We start from the raw sequence: 21424 nt of genomic DNA, 5'->3' as shown, positions 1-21424 counted from the left end.
TTTATTTATTGAAATATGATTAAACAATTTGAAATGTGAATACATTAATGTCTATTTAGATATGAAAAGAAAAATAAAGACATGCAGCCATTCGCTCGGTATTACTTGCGTTGTATGATTTAAAATTAGACTTCACAAGTAATACCGACCCAGGTCTCACCACGTGGAGGTTGCTGCAAATGGAAACCCACGGGCTAACGGTGACTCTACTTTACTCTAAAATCCGCGTACCGCGATACCGATCCCTCATGCTTTCCGCTTCGGATATCTTGGGCATGGGACAAAGCTAACAGGAAGTATCTAGCCTTAGCTACAGGGACTCCACTTACAGAAAGCTTAACCGTTCGACACCCTCCGCCTCAGGCATAACGGATTATTAAGCACATCTGTATTCGTGCATCCGAATTTCGAACAATCAAAGCGCATTAATCGCGTTCGCGACACTCACGTGTGTTATTATTACGTAGATTCTACTGTTCTATCCAAATTCGCGAAGTAATCTAATCGATATGTCGAAGAAATAAAACGAAGTCCCCGGTAGGACTTTCAATCGCGCAAGCGAACTCTCACGTGAGTGTTAGAATAACGGTGACTCTAAGTCGAAATCCGAAGAGCACTCCGAATTTCAACACTAAAACGAAGTCCATCATGGGACTTTTAATCGCGCCCGGACACCCACGCAAGTGTTCGAAAAACGGTGACTTTACTCTAAATAAACTAATCGAATATTCGAGCAAACAAAACGAAGTCCCCGGTAGGACTTTTAATCGCGCACGCGAACACTCACGTGAGTGTTAGAATAACGGTGACTCTAAGTTGAAATCCAAAGTGACATATGTTAACCGGTGTTTAGAATTTCCTATGATATTTGTCGGGATTTCCGCCCCGCTACCAAATATGAGGATTGTCATAACATCAGCAAACTATGTACAGCACTACAAGGTAAACCGTTCGCGCACCCCGAATTTCAACACTAAAACGAAGTCCATGGTAGGACTTTTAATCGCGCCCGGACACCCACGCAAGTGCTCGGAAAACGGTGACTCTACTCTGAAAAAACGCGTTCGCGAGGTAATCTAATCGAATATTCGAGCAAATATAAACGAAGTCCCCGGTAGGACTTTTATGTCGCGCCCGCGTTCATTCACGTGAGTGTTAGAAAAACGGTGACTCTACTCTAAATTCGCGTTTTCGATACGAGCAATCAAACGAAGTTTAATCGCGCCCGAGAACACCCACGCTTGTGCACGCCGACACGCGCGCTAGTGTTCGTCCTATCCTACCCGTAAACGCGCGTAAAAATCGATGATGAATCGTGCCAGAGGTGAACCTATGCCTTGATGATCTATCCTGAAAAAAAAGATAAGGAAAAAATAAGAAAAAGAAAAGAAAAGACATATTGAATATCGCTGCATGATTGCTCGATCATCCCTGAAACAGAAGAAAAGAAGATGAATAAAAGAAAAATAAAAAAATAGAAGTAGCACTGGACGCTGTTGAAACAATAGTCCGCTTCATCTCGTGGATCCTACCTAATGCTGAAAAATTAAAATTAATTAGAATATATTATTAACAGACATAAAAACATAAAAACATAATTAAAGAGAAATAACATAAATAAATATTAAAAAAACACAATTAAAAGGAAATAACATAATTAAATTCTGAAAAGACATAATAAAGAGAAATAACATATTAATAACATAATTAAAAACATAACTAAAAAAATAATTAAAGAAGAAAAATATGAGTAATAAAAGAGAGCTGCTGAAAAATAAAAAAATAGAAGTAGCTGTGCATGCTGCTGAAACAACAGTCCGCTTCATCTAATGGTTCCTACCTAAAACCTGTAAATCATAATTAATAAGAATATATTAATAACATAACTGAAAACAAAATTAAAAACATAATTAGAAAGAAACAAAATAATTAAATATTAAAGAAACATAATTAAAAGGAAATAATATAATAAAAATCTGAAAAGACATAATAAAAAGAAATAACATATTAATAACAATTAAAAACATAACTAAAAACATAATTACAGAAAAAAAATATGAGTAACAAAAGAGAGCTGCTGAAAGATAAAGAAATAGAAGTAGCTGTGCATGCTGCTGAAACAACAGTCCGCTTCATCTAATGGTTCCCACCTAAAACCTGTAAATCATAATTAATAAGAATATATTAATAACATAACTGAAAACATAATTAAAAACATAATTAGAAAGAAACAAAATAATTAAATATTAAAGAAACATAATTAAAAGGAAATAATATAATAAAAATCTGAAAAGACATAATAAAAAGAAATAACATATTAATGACATAATTATTAACATAATTAAAGAAAAAAAATATGAGATAGAAAAGAAAGATACACAAAGATATGAAAATAGAAGCAACTCTACACGATTCTAAGACAGCAACCCGCACAGAGGCCCACACCCATGTCCCCATCACATGGGTCCCACCCGAGACTAATAAATCATAATTAATAATAGTAAATAAGAATGAAAAATATGAAAGAGAAAAGAGAGTTCCAAAAAGAGAATGAAAGAGATGCAGTTCTATAGGATCCTGAGAGAGCAACCCGCACAGAGGCACACCCCCATGGCCCAACCCATGGGTCCCACCCGAAACTATAAATTATAATTAATAGAAGCAAATAACAATGAAAAATATGAAATTGAAAAGAGAGCTCCAGAAAGAGAAAATAATAGAAGCAGGTCTATAAGATGCTGATACAGCGACCCACACAGAGGCACACACCCATGAGCCCCTCCCATGGGTTCCACCCGAGATATATATAGAGTATAATTAATGACAGTAAATAAGAAAAAATAGAAATGACATCAGACATAAAATTGTGATAGATAAATTTCCTTGTCGTTCTGTAAGAAATTATTGTACAATAAATTCTGTTATATTCCTTCTTTTGAAGTATTATTAGCGATATAAAATGGAAAAATATTAATGTTTAGTTGGAATTAGATTAAAAAGATATTGGAAAAGTAAAAAAATATGCAGCCATTCGCTCAGTAGTACTTGCGTTAAAGATTCTACATTAGAGTATGCAAGTAATACCGACCCAGGTCTCACTACGTGGAAGTTGCTGCATGTGGAGACCCACGGGCTAACGGTGACTCTACTCTAAAATCCGCGTTCCGCGATACCGATCCGCTATACCTTTCCGCTTCAATGCACTGGCTTCTTAACTAACAGGGTATGTGTAGCATTAGCTACTACACACCTCTTACAGATAGCTCCACCATTTGCACCGTCCACTTCAGACATAACGAATTATTAAGCACATTCGAATTCGTGCTTTCCGAATTTCGAACAATCAAAGCGCACTCCTTAGACTACTAATCGCGTCGCGACACTCACGTGTGTGTTATAATTACGTAGATTCTACTGTTAAGCCGAAATTCGCGAAGTACCCCCATCGAAATTTTGAAGAAATCAAACGAAGTCCACGGTAGGACCATTAATCGCGCCCGAACACCCACGCGAGTGTTAGAAAAACATGACTCTACTCTAAATTCGCGTTTTCGATTCGAACAATCAAACGAAGTTTAATCGCGCCCGAGAACACCAACGCCTGTGCCCGCCGACACGCGCGCTAATGTTCTTCCTATCCTTCCCGTATTCACGCGTAAAAATCGATGATGAATCCAGCCAGGCAACGACGCATCCGTCCGCAGATGAACCTATCCCTCGGTGATCTATACTGTAAAAGAAAAAGTTATAGAAAAAATAAAAAAACAAATATATAAAACAGAAAATAATATATATACACATATATAAAATACAAACAGAAAATAAATATATATAAATAGATAAAAGGCCTAGAAAAGGAAACGAAAAGAGAAGCAGCATGCACCATTTCATGGTTCCTACCTAATGCTTATAAATCATAATTAACAACATAATCCAAAACATAATTAAAAACAAAAACACATAATTAAACACATAATAAAATACATAATTAGAAAGAAGCAACATAAATAAATATTAAGAATACATAAGTAAAAGGAAATAACATAATAATAACATAATTGAAACCATACTTAAAAATGAAAAATATGAGATAGAAACGAGAGCCGGAGAAAGAAAAGAGAGCCCCGGAAAGAGAAGAATAGAGAGCCCCAAAAAAATAAGACAAGAGATACAGCTCTGTATGATGCTGAGACAGCAACCCGCACAGAAGCCCTCGCCCATGAGCCCCTCCCATGGGTCCCACCCGAGATTTATAAAAGATTATTAATGATAGTAAATAAAAAAAAATAGAAATGACAACAGACATTGAAGTGTGATAGAAAAATTTCCTTTTCGTTTCTCTGAGAAATTATTGTACAATAGAATTCTGCCACATTTCTTCCTTTGAAGTATTATTAGCGATATAAAGTGGAAAAATATTAATGTTTAGTTGGAATTAGATTAAAAAGATATTGGAAAAGTAAAAAAATATGCAGCCATTCGCTCAGTAGTACTTGCGTTAAAGATTCTACATTAGAGTATGCAAGTAATACCGACCCAGGTCTCACTACGTGGAAGTTGCTGCATGTGGAGACCCACGGGCTAACGGTGACTCTACTCTAAAATCCGCGTTCCGCGATACCGATCCGCTATACCTTTCCGCTTCAATGCACTGGCTTCTTAACTAACAGGGTATGTGTAGCATTAGCTACTACACACCTCTTACAGATAGCTCCACCATTTGCACCGTCCACTTCAGACATAACGAATTATTAAGCACATTCGAATTCGTGCTTTCCGAATTTCGAACAATCAAAGCGCACTCCTTAGACTACTAATCGCGTCGCGACACTCACGTGTGTGTTATAATTACGTAGATTCTACTGTTAAGCCGAAATTCGCGAAGTACCCCCATCGAAATTTTGAAGAAATCAAACGAAGTCCACGGTAGGACCATTAATCGCGCCCGAACACCCACGCGAGTGTTAGAAAAACATGACTCTACTCTAAATTCGCGTTTTCGATTCGAACAATCAAACGAAGTTTAATCGCGCCCGAGAACACCAACGCCTGTGCCAGCCGACACGCGCGCTAATGTTCTTCCTATCCTTCCCGTATTCACGCGAAAAAATCGATGATGAATCCAGCCAGGCAACGACGCATCCGTCCGCAGATGAACCTATCCCTCGATGATCTATACTGTAAAAGAAAAAGTTATAGAAAAAATAAAAAAACAAAAAAATATATAAAACAGAAAATAATATATATACACATATATAAAATACAAACAGAAAATAAATATATATAAATAGATAAAAGGCCTAGAAAAGGAAACGAAAAGAGAAGCAGCATGCACCATTTCATGGTTCCTACCTAATGCTTATAAATCATAATTAACAACATAATCCAAAACATAATTAAAAACAAAAACACACAATTAAACACATAATTAAACACATAATAAAATACATAATTAGAAAGAAGCAACATAAATAAATATTAAGAATACATAAGTAAAAGGAAATAACATAATAATAACATAATTGAAACCATACTTAAAAATGAAAAATATGAGATAGAAACGAGAGCCGGAGAAAGAAAAGAGAGCCCCGGAAAGAGAAGAATAGAGAGCCCCAAAAAAATAAGACAAGAGATACAGCTCTGTATGATGCTGAGACAGCAACCCGCACAGAAGCCCTCGCCCACAGGCCCCACCCGTGGGTCCCACCCGAGATATATAAAGAATAAATAATGAAAGTATATAAGAATAAATAACAGCGGATATAAAAGAGAGATAGAAAAATTTCCTTTCCGTTTCTCCGAGAAATTATTGTACAATAGATTGCTGTTATATTTCTTCTTTTGAAGTATTATTAGCTATATAGAGTGGAAAAATATTAATGTTCAGTTGGATTTAGATTAAAAAGATATTGGAAAAGTAATACAATATGCAGCCATTCGCTCGTTAATACTTGCATTTAAAAATTTACAATTAAACTTTGCAAGTATTAACGATCCAGGTCTCACCACGTGGAGGTTGCTGCATGTGGAGACCCACGAGCTAACGGGGACTCTACTTTACTCTAAAATCCGCGTTCCGCGATACCGATCCCTTATGCCTTCCGCTTCGGATATCTAGGGCGACTTAGCTAACAGGAGGTATATAGTCTCAGCTATAGGGACCCCACTTACAGAGAGCTTTACCGTTCGACACCCTCCGCCTCAGGCATAACGGATTATTAAGCACATCTGTATTCGTGCATCCGAATTTCGAACAATCAAAGCGCATTAATCGCGTTCGCGACACTCACGTGTGTTATTATTACGTAGATTCTACTGTTCTATCCAAATTCGCGAAGTAATCTAATCGATATGTCGAAGAATTAAAACGAAGTCCCCGGTAGGACTTTCAATCGCGCAAGCGAACTCTCACGTGAGTGTTAGAATAACGGTGACTCTAAGTCGAAATCCGAAGAGCACTCCGAATTTCAACACTAAAACGAAGTCCATCATGGGACTTTTAATCGCGCCCGGACACCCACGCAAGTGTTCGGAAAACGGTGACTCTACTCTAAATAAACTAATCGAATATTCGAGCAAACAAAACGAAGTCCCCGGTAGGACTTTTAATCGCGCACGCGAACACTCACGTGAGTGTTAGAATAACGGTGACTCTAAGTTGAAATCCAAAGTGACATATGTTAACCGGTGTTTAGAATTTCCTATGATATTTGTCGGGATTTCCGCCCCGCTACCAAATATGAGGATTGTCATAACATCAGCAAACTATGTACAGCACTACAAGGTAAACCGTTCGCGCACCCCGAATTTCAACACTAAAACGAAGTCCATGGTAGGACTTTTAATCGCGCCCGGACACCCACGCAAGTGCTCGGAAAACGGTGACTCTACTCTGAAAAAACGCGTTCGCGAGGTAATCTAATCGAATATTCGAGCAAATATAAACGAAGTCCCCGGTAGGACTTTTATGTCGCGCCCGCGTTCATTCACGTGAGTGTTAGAAAAACGGTGACTCTACTCTAAATTCGCGTTTTCGATACGAGCAATCAAACGAAGTTTAATCGCGCCCGAGAACACCCACGCTTGTGCACGCCGACACGCGCGCTAATGTTCGTCCTATCCTACCCGTAAACGCGCGTAAAAATCGATGATGAATCGTGCCAGAGGTGAACCTATGCCTTGATGATCTATCCTGAAAAAAAAAGATAAGGAAAAAATAAGAAAAAGAAAAGAAAAGACATATTGAATATCGCTGCATGATTGCTCGATCATCCCTGAAACAGAAGAAAAGAAGATGAATAAAAGAAAAATAAAAAAATAGAAGTAGCACTGGACGCTGTTGAAACAATAGTCCGCTTCATCTCGTGGATCCTACCTAATGCTGAAAAATTAAAATTAATTAGAATATATTATTAACAGACATAAAAACATAAAAACATAATTAAAGAGAAATAACATAAATAAATATTAAAAAAACACAATTAAAAGGAAATAACATAATTAAATTCTGAAAAGACATAATAAAGAGAAATAACATATTAATAACATAATTAAAAACATAACTAAAAAAATAATTAAAGAAGAAAAATATGAGTAATAAAAGAGAGCTGCTGAAAAATAAAAAAATAGAAGTAGCTGTGCATGCTGCTGAAACAACAGTCCGCTTCATCTAATGGTTCCTACCTAAAACCTGTAAATCATAATTAATAAGAATATATTAATAACATAACTGAAAACAAAATTAAAAACATAATTAGAAAGAAACAAAATAATTAAATATTAAAGAAACATAATTAAAAGGAAATAATATAATAAAAATCTGAAAAGACATAATAAAAAGAAATAACATATTAATAACAATTAAAAACATAACTAAAAACATAATTACAGAAAAAAAATATGAGTAACAAAAGAGAGCTGCTGAAAGATAAAGAAATAGAAGTAGCTGTGCATGCTGCTGAAACAACAGTCCGCTTCATCTAATGGTTCCCACCTAAAACCTGTAAATCATAATTAATAAGAATATATTAATAACATAACTGAAAACATAATTAAAAACATAATTAGAAAGAAACAAAATAATTAAATATTAAAGAAACATAATTAAAAAGAAATAATATAATAAAAATCTGAAAAGACATAAGAAAAAGAAATAACATATTAATGACATAATTATTAACATAATTAAAGAAAAAAAATATGAGATAGAAAAGAAAGATACACAAAGATATGAAAATAGAAGCAACTCTACACGATTCTAAGACAGCAACCCGCACAGAGGCCCACACCCATGTCCCCATCACATGGGTCCCACCCGAGACTAATAAATCATAATTAATAATAGTAAATAAGAATGAAAAATATGAAAGAGAAAAGAGAGTTCCAAAAAGAGAATGAAAGAGATGCAGTTCTATAGGATCCTGAGAGAGCAACCCGCACAGAGGCACACCCCCATGGCCCAACCCATGGGTCCCACCCGAAACTATAAATTATAATTAATAGAAGCAAATAACAATGAAAAATATGAAATTGAAAAGAGAGTTCCAAAAAGAGAATGAAAGAGATGCAGTTCTATAGGATCCTGAGAGAGCAACCCACACAGAGGCACACACCCATGAGCCCCTCCCATGGGTTCCACCCGAGATATATATAGAGTATAATTAATGACAGTAAATAAGAAAAAATAGAAATGACATCAGACATAAAATTGTGATAGATAAATTTCCTTGTCGTTCTGTAAGAAATTATTGTACAATAAATTCTGTTATATTCCTTCTTTTGAAGTATTATTAGCGATATAAAATGGAAAAATATTAATGTTTAGTTGGAATTAGATTAAAAAGATATTGGAAAAGTAAAAAAATATGCAGCCATTCGCTCAGTAGTACTTGCGTTAAAGATTCTACATTAGAGTATGCAAGTAATACCGACCCAGGTCTCACTACGTGGAAGTTGCTGCATGTGGAGACCCACGGGCTAACGGTGACTCTACTCTAAAATCCGCGTTCCGCGATACCGATCCGCTATACCTTTCCGCTTCAATGCACTGGCTTCTTAACTAACAGGGTATGTGTAGCATTAGCTACTACACACCTCTTGCAGATAGCTCCACCATTTGCACCGTCCACTTCAGACATAACGAATTATTAAGCACATTCGAATTCGTGCTTTCCGAATTTCGAACAATCAAAGCGCACTCCTTAGACTACTAATCGCGTCGCGACACTCACGTGTGTGTTATAATTACGTAGATTCTACTGTTAAGCCGAAATTCGCGAAGTACCCCCATCGAAATTTTGAAGAAATCAAACGAAGTCCACGGTAGGACCATTAATCGCGCCCGAACACCCACGCGAGTGTTAGAAAAACATGACTCTACTCTAAATTCGCGTTTTCGATTCGAACAATCAAACGAAGTTTAATCGCGCCCGAGAACACCAACGCCTGTGCCAGCCGACACGCGCGCTAATGTTCTTCCTATCCTTCCCGTATTCACGCGAAAAAATCGATGATGAATCCAGCCAGGCAACGACGCATCCGTCCGCAGATGAACCTATCCCTCGATGATCTATCCTGAAAAAAAAGAAGGTAAGCAGAAAATAAGAGAAATAAAAAAAAATACATAAAATAAACATAATTAAAAACATAATTAAAATGAAACACATAATTAAACACATAATAAAATACATAATTAGAAAGAAGCAACATAAATAAATATTAAGAATACATAATTAAAAGGAAATAACATATTAATAACATAATTGATAACATAATTAATAATGAAAAATATGAGATGAAACGATAGCCGGAGAAAGAAAAGAGAGCCCCAGAGAGAGAAGAATAGAGAGCCCCAAATAGATAAGACAAGAGAAACAGCTCTATAAGATGCTGAGACAGCAACCCGCACAGAAGCCCTCGCCCATGAGCCCCTCCCATGGGTCCCACCCGAGATTTATAAAAGATTATTAATGATAGTAAATAAGAAAAAATAGAAATGACAACAGACATTGAAGTGTGATAGAAAAATTTCCTTTTCGTTTCTTAGAGAAATTATTGTACAATAGAATTCTGCCACATTTCTTCCTTTGAAGTATTATTAGCGATATAAAGTGGAAAAATATTAATGTTTAGTTGGAATTAGATTAAAAAGATATTGGAAATGTAAAAAAATATGCAGCCATTCGCTCAGTAGTACTTGCGTTAAAGATTCTACATTAGAGTATGCAAGTAATACCGACCCAGGTCTCACTACGTGGAAGTTGCTGCATGTGGAGACCCACGGGCTAACGGTGACTCTACTCTAAAATCCGCGTTCCGCGATACCGATCCGCTATACCTTTCCGCTTCAATGCACTGGCTTCTTAACTAACAGGGTATGTGTAGCATTAGCTACTACACACCTCTTACAGATAGCTCCACCATTTGCACCGTCCACTTCAGACATAACGAATTATTAAGCACATTCGAATTCGTGCTTTCCGAATTTCGAACAATCAAAGCGCACTCCTTAGACTACTAATCGCGTCGCGACACTCACGTGTGTGTTATAATTACGTAGATTCTACTGTTAAGCCGAAATTCGCGAAGTACCCCCATCGAAATTTTGAAGAAATCAAACGAAGTCCACGGTAGGACCATTAATCGCGCCCGAACACCCACGCGAGTGTTAGAAAAACATGACTCTACTCTAAATTCGCGTTTTCGATTCGAACAATCAAACGAAGTTTAATCGCGACCGAGAACACCAACGCCTGTGCCCGCCGACACGCGCGCTAATGTTCTTCCTATCCTTCCCGTATTCACGCGTAAAAATCGATGATGAATCCAGCCAGGCAACGACGCATCCGTCCGCAGATGAACCTATCCCTCGGTGATCTATACTGTAAAAGAAAAAGTTATAGAAAAAATAAAAAAACAAATATATAAAACAGAAAATAATATATATACACATATATAAAATACAAACAGAAAATAAATATATATAAATAGATAAAAGGCCTAGAAAAGGAAACGAAAAGAGAAGCAGCATGCACCATTTCATGGTTCCTACCTAATGCTTATAAATCATAATTAACAACATAATCCAAAACATAATTAAAAACAAAAACACATAATTAAACACATAATAAAATACATAATTAGAAAGAAGCAACATAAATAAATATTAAGAATACATAAGTAAAAGGAAATAACATAATAATAACATAATTGAAACCATACTTAAAAATGAAAAATATGAGATAGAAACGAGAGCCGGAGAAAGAAAAGAGAGCCCTGGAAAGAGAAGAATAGAGAGCCCCAAAAAGATAAGACAAGAGAAACAGCTCTATATGATGCTGAGACAGCAACCCGCACAGAAGCCCTCGCCCACAGGCCCCACCCGTGGGTCCCACCCGAGATATATAAAGAATAAATAATGAAAGTAAATAAGAATAAATAACAGCGGATATAAAAGAGAGATAGAAAAATTTCCTTTCCGTTTCTCCGAGAAATTATTGTATAATAGATTTCTGTTATATTTCTTCTTTTGAAGTATTATTAGCTATATAGAGTGGAAAAATATTAATGTTCAGTTGGATTTAGATTAAAAAGATATTGGAAAAGTAATACAATATGCAGCCATTCGCTCGTTAATACTTGCATTTAAAAATTTACAATTAAACTTTGCAAGTATTAACGACCCAGGTCTCACTACGTGGAAGTTGCTGCATGTGGAGACCCACGAGCTAACGGGGACTCTACTTTACTCTAAAATCCGCGTACCGCGATCCCGATCCCTCATGCCTTCCGCTTCGGATATCTTGGGCATGGGACAAAGCTAACAGGAAGTATCTAGCCTTAGCTACAGGGACTCCACTTACAGAAAGCTTAACCGTTCGACACCCTCCGCCTCAGGCATAACGGATTATTAAGCACATCTGTATTCGTGCATCCGTATTTCGAACAATCAAAGCGCATTAATCGCGTTCGCGACACTCACGTGTGTCATTATTACGTAGATTCTACTGTTCTATCCAAATTCGCGAAGTAATCTAATCGATATGTCGAAGAAATAAAACGAAGTCCCCGGTAGGACTTTCAATCGCGCAAGCGAACTCTCATGTGAGTGTTAGAATAACGGTGATTCTAAGTCGAAATCCGAAGAGCACTCCGAATTTCAACACTAAAACGAAGTCCATCATGGGACTTTTAATCGCGCCCGGACACCCACGCAAGTGTTCGGAAAACGGTGACTCTACTCTAAATAAACTAATCGAATATTCGAGCAAACAAAACGAAGTCCCCGGTAGGACTTTTAATCGCGCACGCGAACACTCACGTGAGTGTTAGAATAACGGTGACTCTAAGTTGAAATCCAAAGTGACATATGTTAACCGGTGTTTAGAATTTCCTATGATATTTGTCGGGATTTCCGCCCCGCTACCAAATATGAGGATTGTCATAACATCAGCAAACTATGTACAGCACTACAAGGTAAACCGTTCGCGCACCCCGAATTTCAACACTAAAACGAAGTCCATGGTAGGACTTTTAATCGCGCCCGGACACCCACGCAAGTGCTCGGAAAACGGTGACTCTACTCTGAAAAAACGCGTTCGCGAGGTAATCTAATCGAATATTCGAGCAAATATAAACGAAGTCCCCGGTAGGACTTTTATGTCGCGCCCGCGTTCATTCACGTGAGTGTTAGAAAAACGGTGACTCTACTCTAAATTCGCGTTTTCGATACGAGCAATCAAACGAAGTTTAATCGCGCCCGAGAACACCCACGCTTGTGCACGCCGACACGCGCGCTAGTGTTCGTCCTATCCTACCCGTAAACGCGCGTAAAAATCGATGATGAATCGTGCCAGAGGTGAACCTATGCCTTGATGATCTATCCTGAAAAAAAAAGATAAGGAAAAAATAAGAAAAAGAAAAGAAAAGACATATTGAATATCGCTGCATGATTGCTCGATCATCCCTGAAACAGAAGAAAAGAAGATGAATAAAAGAAAAATAAAAAAATAGAAGTAGCACTGGACGCTGTTGAAACAATAGTCCGCTTCATCTCGTGGATCCTACCTAATGCTGAAAAATTAAAATTAATTAGAATATATTATTAACAGACATAAAAACATAAAAACATAATTAAAGAGAAATAACATAAATAAATATTAAAAAAACACAATTAAAAGGAAATAACATAATTAAATTCTGAAAAGACATAATAAAGAGAAATAACATATTAATAACATAATTAAAAACATAACTAAAAAAATAATTAAAGAAGAAAAATATGAGTAATAAAAGAGAGCTGCTGAAAAATAAAAAAATAGAAGTAGCTGTGCATGCTGCTGAAACAACAGTCCGCTTCATCTAATGGTTCCTACCTAAAACCTGTAAATCATAATTAATAAGAATATATTAATAACATAACTGAAAACAAAATTAAAAACATAATTAGAAAGAAACAAAATAATTAAATATTAAAGAAACATAATTAAAAGGAAATAATATAATAAAAATCTGAAAAGACATAATAAAAAGAAATAACATATTAATAACAATTAAAAACATAACTAAAAACATAATTACAGAAAAAAAATATGAGTAACAAAAGAGAGCTGCTGAAAGATAAAGAAATAGAAGTAGCTGTGCATGCTGCTGAAACAACAGTCCGCTTCATCTAATGGTTCCCACCTAAAACCTGTAAATCATAATTAATAAGAATATATTAATAACATAACTGAAAACATAATTAAAAACATAATTAGAAAGAAACAAAATAATTAAATATTAAAGAAACATAATTAAAAAGAAATAATATAATAAAAATCTGAAAAGACATAAGAAAAAGAAATAACATATTAATGACATAATTATTAACATAATTAAAGAAAAAAAATATGAGATAGAAAAGAAAGATACACAAAGATATGAAAATAGAAGCAACTCTACACGATTCTAAGACAGCAACCCGCACAGAGGCCCACACCCATGTCCCCATCACATGGGTCCCACCCGAGACTAATAAATCATAATTAATAATAGTAAATAAGAATGAAAAATATGAAAGAGAAAAGAGAGTTCCAAAAAGAGAATGAAAGAGATGCAGTTCTATAGGATCCTGAGAGAGCAACCCGCACAGAGGCACACCCCCATGGCCCAACCCATAGGTCCCACCCGAGATTTATAAAAGATTATTAATGATAGTAAGTAAGAAAAAATAGAAATGACGACAGACAGTGTGATAGAAAAATTTCCTTTTCGTTTCTCTGAGAAATTATTGTACAATAGAATTCTGCCACATTTCTTCCTTTGAAGTATTATTAGCGATATAAAGTGGAAAAATATTAATGTTTAGTTGGAATTAGATTAAAAAGATATTGGAAAAGTAAAAAAATATGCAGCCATTCGCTCAGTAGTACTTGCGTTAAAGATTCTACATTAGAGTATGCAAGTAATACCGACCCAGGTCTCACTACGTGGAAGTTGCTGCATGTGGAGACCCACGGGCTAACGGTGACTCTACTCTAAAATCCGCGTTCCGCGATACCGATCCGCTATACCTTTCCGCTTCAATGCACTGGCTTCTTAACTAACAGGGTATGTGTAGCATTAGCTACTACACACCTCTTACAGATAGCTCCACCATTTGCACCGTCCACTTCAGACATAACGAATTATTAAGCACATTCGAATTCGTGCTTTCCGAATTTCGAACAATCAAAGCGCACTCCTTAGACTACTAATCGCGTCGCGACACTCACGTGTGTGTTATAATTACGTAGATTCTACTGTTAAGCCGAAATTCGCGAAGTACCCCCATCGAAATTTTGAAGAAATCAAACGAAGTCCACGGTAGGACCATTAATCGCGCCCGAACACCCACGCGAGTGTTAGAAAAACATGACTCTACTCTAAATTCGCGTTTTCGATTCGAACAATCAAACGAAGTTTAATCGCGACCGAGAACACCAACGCCTGTGCCCGCCGACACGCGCGCTAATGTTCTTCCTATCCTTCCCGTATTCACGCGTAAAAATCGATGATGAATCCAGCCAGGCAACGACGCATCCGTCCGCAGATGAACCTATCCCTCGGTGATCTATACTGTAAAAGAAAAAGTTATAGAAAAAATAAAAAAACAAATATATAAAACAGAAAATAATATATATACACATATATAAAATACAAACAGAAAATAAATATATATAAATAGATAAAAGGCCTAGAAAAGGAAACGAAAAGAGAAGCAGCATGCACCATTTCATGGTTCCTACCTAATGCTTATAAATCATAATTAACAACATAATCCAAAACATAATTAAAAACAAAAACACATAATTAAACACATAATAAAATACATAATTAGAAAGAAGCAACATAAATAAATATTAAGAATACATAAGTAAAAGGAAATAACATAATAATAACATAATTGAAACCATACTTAAAAATGAAAAATATGAGATAGAAACGAGAGCCGGAGAAAGAAAAGAGAGCCCTGGAAAGAGAAGAATAGAGAGCCCCAAAAAGATAAGACAAGAGAAACAGCTCTATATGATGCTGAGACAGCAACCCGCACAGAAGCCCTCGCCCACAGGCCCCACCCGTGGGTCCCACCCGAGATATATAAAGAATAAATAATGAAAGTATATAAGAATAAATAACAGCGGATATAAAAGGGAGATAGAAAAATTTCCTTTCCGTTTCTCCGAGAAATTATTGTATAATAGATTTCTGTTATATTTCTTCTTTTGAAGTATTATTAGCTATATAGAGTGGAAAAATATTAATGTTTAGATGGAATTAGTTTGAAAAGTTATTGGAAAAGTAATACAATATGCAGCCATTCGCTCGTTAATACTCGCATTTAAAAATTTACAATTAAACTTTGCAAGTATTAACGACCCAGGTCTCACTACGAGGAAGTTGCTGCATGTGGAGACCCACGAGCTAACGGGGACTCTACTTTACTCTAAAATCCGCGTACCGCGATACCGATCCCTCATGCCTTCCGCTTCGGATATCTTGGGCATGGGACAAAGCTAACAGGAAGTATCTAGCCTTAGCTACAGGGACTCCACTTACAGAAAGCTTAACCGTTCGACACCCTCCGCCTCAGGCATAACGGATTATTAAGCACATCTGTATTCGTGCATCCGTATTTCGAACAATCAAAGCGCATTAATCGCGTTCGCGACACTCACGTGTGTCATTATTACGTAGATTCTACTGTTCTATCCAAATTCGCGAAGTAATCTAATCGATATGTCGAAGAAATAAAACGAAGTCCCCGGTAGGACTTTCAATCGCGCAAGCGAACTCTCATGTGAGTGTTAGAATAACGGTGATTCTAAGTCGAAATCCGAAGAGCATTCCGAATTTCAACACTAAAACGAAGTCCATCATGGGACTTTTAATCGCGCCCGGACACCCACGCAAGTGTTCGGAAAACGGTGACTCTACTCTAAATAAACTAATCGAATATTCGAGCAAACAAAACGAAGTCCCCGGTAGGACTTTTAATCGCGCACGCGAACACTCACGTGAGTGTTAGAATAACGGTGACTCTAAGTTGAAATCCAAAGTGACATATGTTAACCGGTGTTTAGAATTTCCTATGATATTTGTCGGGATTTCCGCCCCGCTACCAAATATGAGGATTGTCATAACATCAGCAAACTATGTACAGCACTACAAGGTAAACCGTTCGCGCACCCCGAATTTCAACACTAAAACGAAGTCCATGGTAGGACTTTTAATCGCGCCCGGACACCCACGCAAGTGCTCGGAAAACGGTGACTCTACTCTGAAAAAACGCGTTCGCGAGGTAATCTAATCGAATATTCGAGCAAATATAAACGAAGTCCCCGGTAGGACTTTTATGTCGCGCCCGCGTTCATTCACGTGAGTGTTAGAAAAACGGTGACTCTACTCTAAATTCGCGTTTTCGATACGAGCAATCAAACGAAGTTTAATCGCGTCCGAGAACACCCACGCTTGTGCACGCCGACACGCGCGCTAGTGTTCGTCCTATCCTACCCGTAAACGCGCGTAAAAATCGATGATGAATCGTGCCAGAGGTGAACCTATGCCTTGATGATCTATCCTGAAAAAAAAAGATAAGGAAAAAATAAGAAAAAGAAAAGAAAAGACATATTGAATATCGCTGCATGATTGCTCGATCATCCCTGAAACAGAAGAAAAGAAGATGAATAAAAGAAAAATAAAAAAATAGAAGTAGCACTGGACGCTGTTGAAACAATAGTCCGCTTCATCTCGTGGATCCTACCTAATGCTGAAAAATTAAAATTAATTAGAATATATTATTAACAGACATAAAAACATAAAAACATAATTAAAGAGAAATAACATAAATAAATATTAAAAAAACACAATTAAAAGGAAATAACATAATTAAATTCTGAAAAGATATAATAAAAAGAAATAACATATTTATAACATAATTAAAAACATAACTAAAAACATAATTACAGAAGAAAAATATGAGTAACAAAAGAGAGCTGCTGAAAGATAAAGAAATAGAAGTAGCTGTGCATGCTGCTGAAACAATAGTCCGCTTCATCTAATGGTTCCCACCTAAAACCTGTAAATCATAATTAATAAGAGTATATTAATAACATAACTGAAAACATAATTAAAAACATAATTAGAAAGAAACAAAATAATTAAATATTAAAGAAGCATAATTAAAAAGAAATAATATAATAAAAATCTGAAAAGACATAATGAAAAGAAATAACATATTAATGACATAATTATTAACATAATTAAAGAAAAAAAATATGAGATAGAAAAGAAAGATACAGAAAGATATGAAAATAGAAGCAACTCTACACGATTATAAGACAGCAACCCGCACAGAGGCCCACACCCATGTCCCCATCACATGGGTCCCACCCGAGACTAATAAATCATAATTAATAATAGTAAATAAGAATGAAAAATATGAAAGAGAAAAGAGAGTTCCAAAAAGAGAATAAAAGAGATGCAGTTCTATAGGATCCTGAGAGAGCAACCCGCACAGAGGCACACCCCCATGGCCCAACCCATGGGTCCCACCCGAAACTATAAATTATAATTAATAGAAGCAAATAACAATGAAAAATATGAAATTGAAAAGAGAGCTCCAGAAAGAGAAAATAATAGAAACAGGTCTATAAGATGCTGATACAGCGACCCACACAGAGGCACACACCCATGAGCCCCTCCCATGGGTTCCACCCGAGATATATATAGAGTATAATTAATGACAGTAAATAAGAAAAAATAGAAATGACAGTAATTATACGAACGATAAAATGCTGAATTTAATTTGATTATACTTAAGAAATATAAAAGATTAATTAAAAAGAAATGAAATATTCTGAACACAGATATAAATAAATATTATTCTCTCTGAAAGAAATATTATATTTATTAATCGATAATATATGATAATATATGTACATATTCTCTATAACGTTGCTAAGAATATCCTATTGTTTAAATATTAATTAATTATTCCTTCACGTGTTCGCGATCCCACGACTCGGACCTAGCTGAAAAGAAATAAGGAAAGAAAAAAGAATTAGAATATATGTATATTAATTATACGAACAATAAAATGCTAAGTTTAATTTGATTAAACTTAAGAAAAATAAACGATTAATATAAATAAATATTATTCTTTCTGAAAGAAATATTATTATATTTATTAATCGATAGTAAATGATAAGACATGTATATGATTTTTATAACGTTGCTAAGAATATCTTATTGTTTAAATATTAATTAATTATACTTTATGTATATCGTACATTGTTTAAATGTTAACACAATCCTATTTATTAATTATTCCTTCCCGTGTTCGCGCTCTCACGACTTAGACCTAGCTGAAAAGAAATAAGAAAATATAAAGAATATGTATATATGTATATTAATTATACGAACGATAAAATTCGGAATTTAATTTAATTAAACTTAAAAGCTAAGAAAAAAAAAACATTAATTAAAAAAGAATGAATAATTCTGAATACCGATCTAAAGAAATATTATATTACTTTTACATTTCATAGATATGTGATTTTAATATAGAACTCGATTTTATTAAAATAAAATTATGAATTGAATTGAATTTTAGAAAAGAAAAAAATGTGCTAAATTTATCAATCGACTTTAACGTAAAATTTGATTTTATTAAACTAGAATTATAAATTCAATTAAGTTTTAAAAAAAAGTTTAATATTAAAAAGGCATAAAATATGAAATAATCCTATTCGCGTACGCGTGGCAATGTGGGAATATTATTTACGGAAAGTTACTTCGTCTCAGTTTTTTAAATTTACACCCGTACACCCATCACCATAAAAGCATTTTGAGTGACAACATGGTAAAATTAAAATACTAACATAGTAAAACTAAGAGCCATTCTCGAAAGTTCCTAGTGAACCTTCGAAAATAACTCAATAGCCTAATAGTTGTCCTCTTGAGCCACATGTTGTCTTCGGCATATAGCCTCTTCTTTGCTTCGTGCCTCAACCTAATCGATTATCACTCTAAAACTGTAACGACAAAATTTAATTCCAAATTCTAAGATATGAAAGAAAACCCTAATACAACACTAACGAATCTGAAAACTTATTATTATCTTTTCGAAAGATACTTTTTCGCTGCGTGGGAGAAATTAGATATTAATTATAAAAAAATTAGAAATTAGATAAAAGTATATTAATTGCTGAAAATCCTGAACTAAAAAATAATTAATTAATCATCTAGACTTTCGGACTATGTCTCTTTGTTTTTTAGCAATCATTCTACTCGATTTTTCTCTTTCAAAACCAATGACTCTATCGAGACTTTTTTTGAATCAATTTAAATTGATTAAATATTTAATTAATAATTATTTAAAAATATAAAGCAAACCCTTGGACGTTCCTTCTTACAAACGAATATTTTAATTATTGTAATAAAATCATCCACAGTTTCGCTTGTAATCCAGAGACTATCCATCGCGAGTGTCTTCTTGCTCATTCTTTATTAGAACTTATGAATATCGATTCTTTACTTATTTCCGCGCGAGTAAAATATTTAAAAATGTATTAAAATATTCAAAATCTCGAATCATTATAAACGCGTTTGAGCAAGTAGACCCTATCCTGATCTAATAAATAAATCAAAAAATAAGAAACCATTCACGAGTAAATCTCCGAAGAAATTTACTCGTGGTCACTCAATGCTCTTCTACTAATTAATTACAACCAATCACCCGTGTCGATTCGGACCTTTCGTCCACGACATGATTGAGTGATTGGAGGGACTTAAAAATTCACTCACTACTTAAGAAGTTCTACGATGGCTCCAAAACACTCGTTCAGATCAAAATTCAGAGTGCATGATTCGTATGTGGTTGAAAATTAAGTAGGTCGACATCGAAGTTGACCAATAATCTCTTCAATAATGCACTGACTCTATTGCGCGATAGTTATTTTTTAACGAACGGTCACTGAATTTACTTCGCGAAAATCTATTGTCTTTTATAAATACAGCCTATGCGACTGTTAAAAAATTAATAAACTTTGCGAACAAACACTGACTCTAACGACTGCATTGCGCGCAGACGTTGCAAAAACTTTTGTTTTTTAAATCGCGAAACGCGAACGAACGAACACTGCTTCTACTTCGCGATATTCATATTTAAGCGATACAAATATTCAATTACATCATTGGTTTCCATGCGATTGCAATGATGTTCTGAAACAAAAAAATAAAAACAAAATTATTAATATCACCGTTAAAATAAGAAACTGTATAAATTATTGAAGAAATGTGGGATATAAAAATATATTTACCTTAATATTCTTTGATACTTGTAGCAAAAACATCCTGAGAGTCTTTCGATGTTTACTCGTCAAAGGATACAGGACAACTGATCCGGTAATCGTCCAAGTCAATAAAAGATATAAAAGACAAAATTTCAATCTTTACTTTCCGGACTGTAAGAGGAATCCAACTCGGTAACTGTCAAAATTGAGATAAAGCGTGTTTATGTTTATATCACACGTGGCAACTGTCCCGAAATTAAAATTTTTAAGTATTCAAATAAAAAAATTAAAATTATTTTAAGTTCAGCGCACGTTTCAGTATTTTTAATGTTTAAATAAATGAACTATTGTTTAAATATTACTTTCTTCTATCCCGCGTACTTGGATGGTTGTTTAAATAATTATAAAATTAGCGAAAGTATTAATTTTTAAATTCTCGCGTTTAGAAAATTTAATCCCGATGTGTACAAGTCGGAGTGCGAGGGAGAACTAACTCGGAGCTATCAAAGTTAAGAGAAAGCGCGTTTATGTTTATATTACACAAGGCCGACTACTCCAAAAGTAAAATTTAAAAGTAACAGAAGTTAATAGTAAAATTATTTTAAGTTCCG

This window comes from Vespa mandarinia, chromosome 4 (genome assembly GCF_050613455.1).
Source record: "Vespa mandarinia isolate Hongniang chromosome 4, ASM5061345v1, whole genome shotgun sequence".
NCBI lineage: Eukaryota > Metazoa > Arthropoda > Insecta > Hymenoptera > Vespidae > Vespa > Vespa mandarinia.
This window is presented reverse-complemented; position numbering follows the sequence as displayed.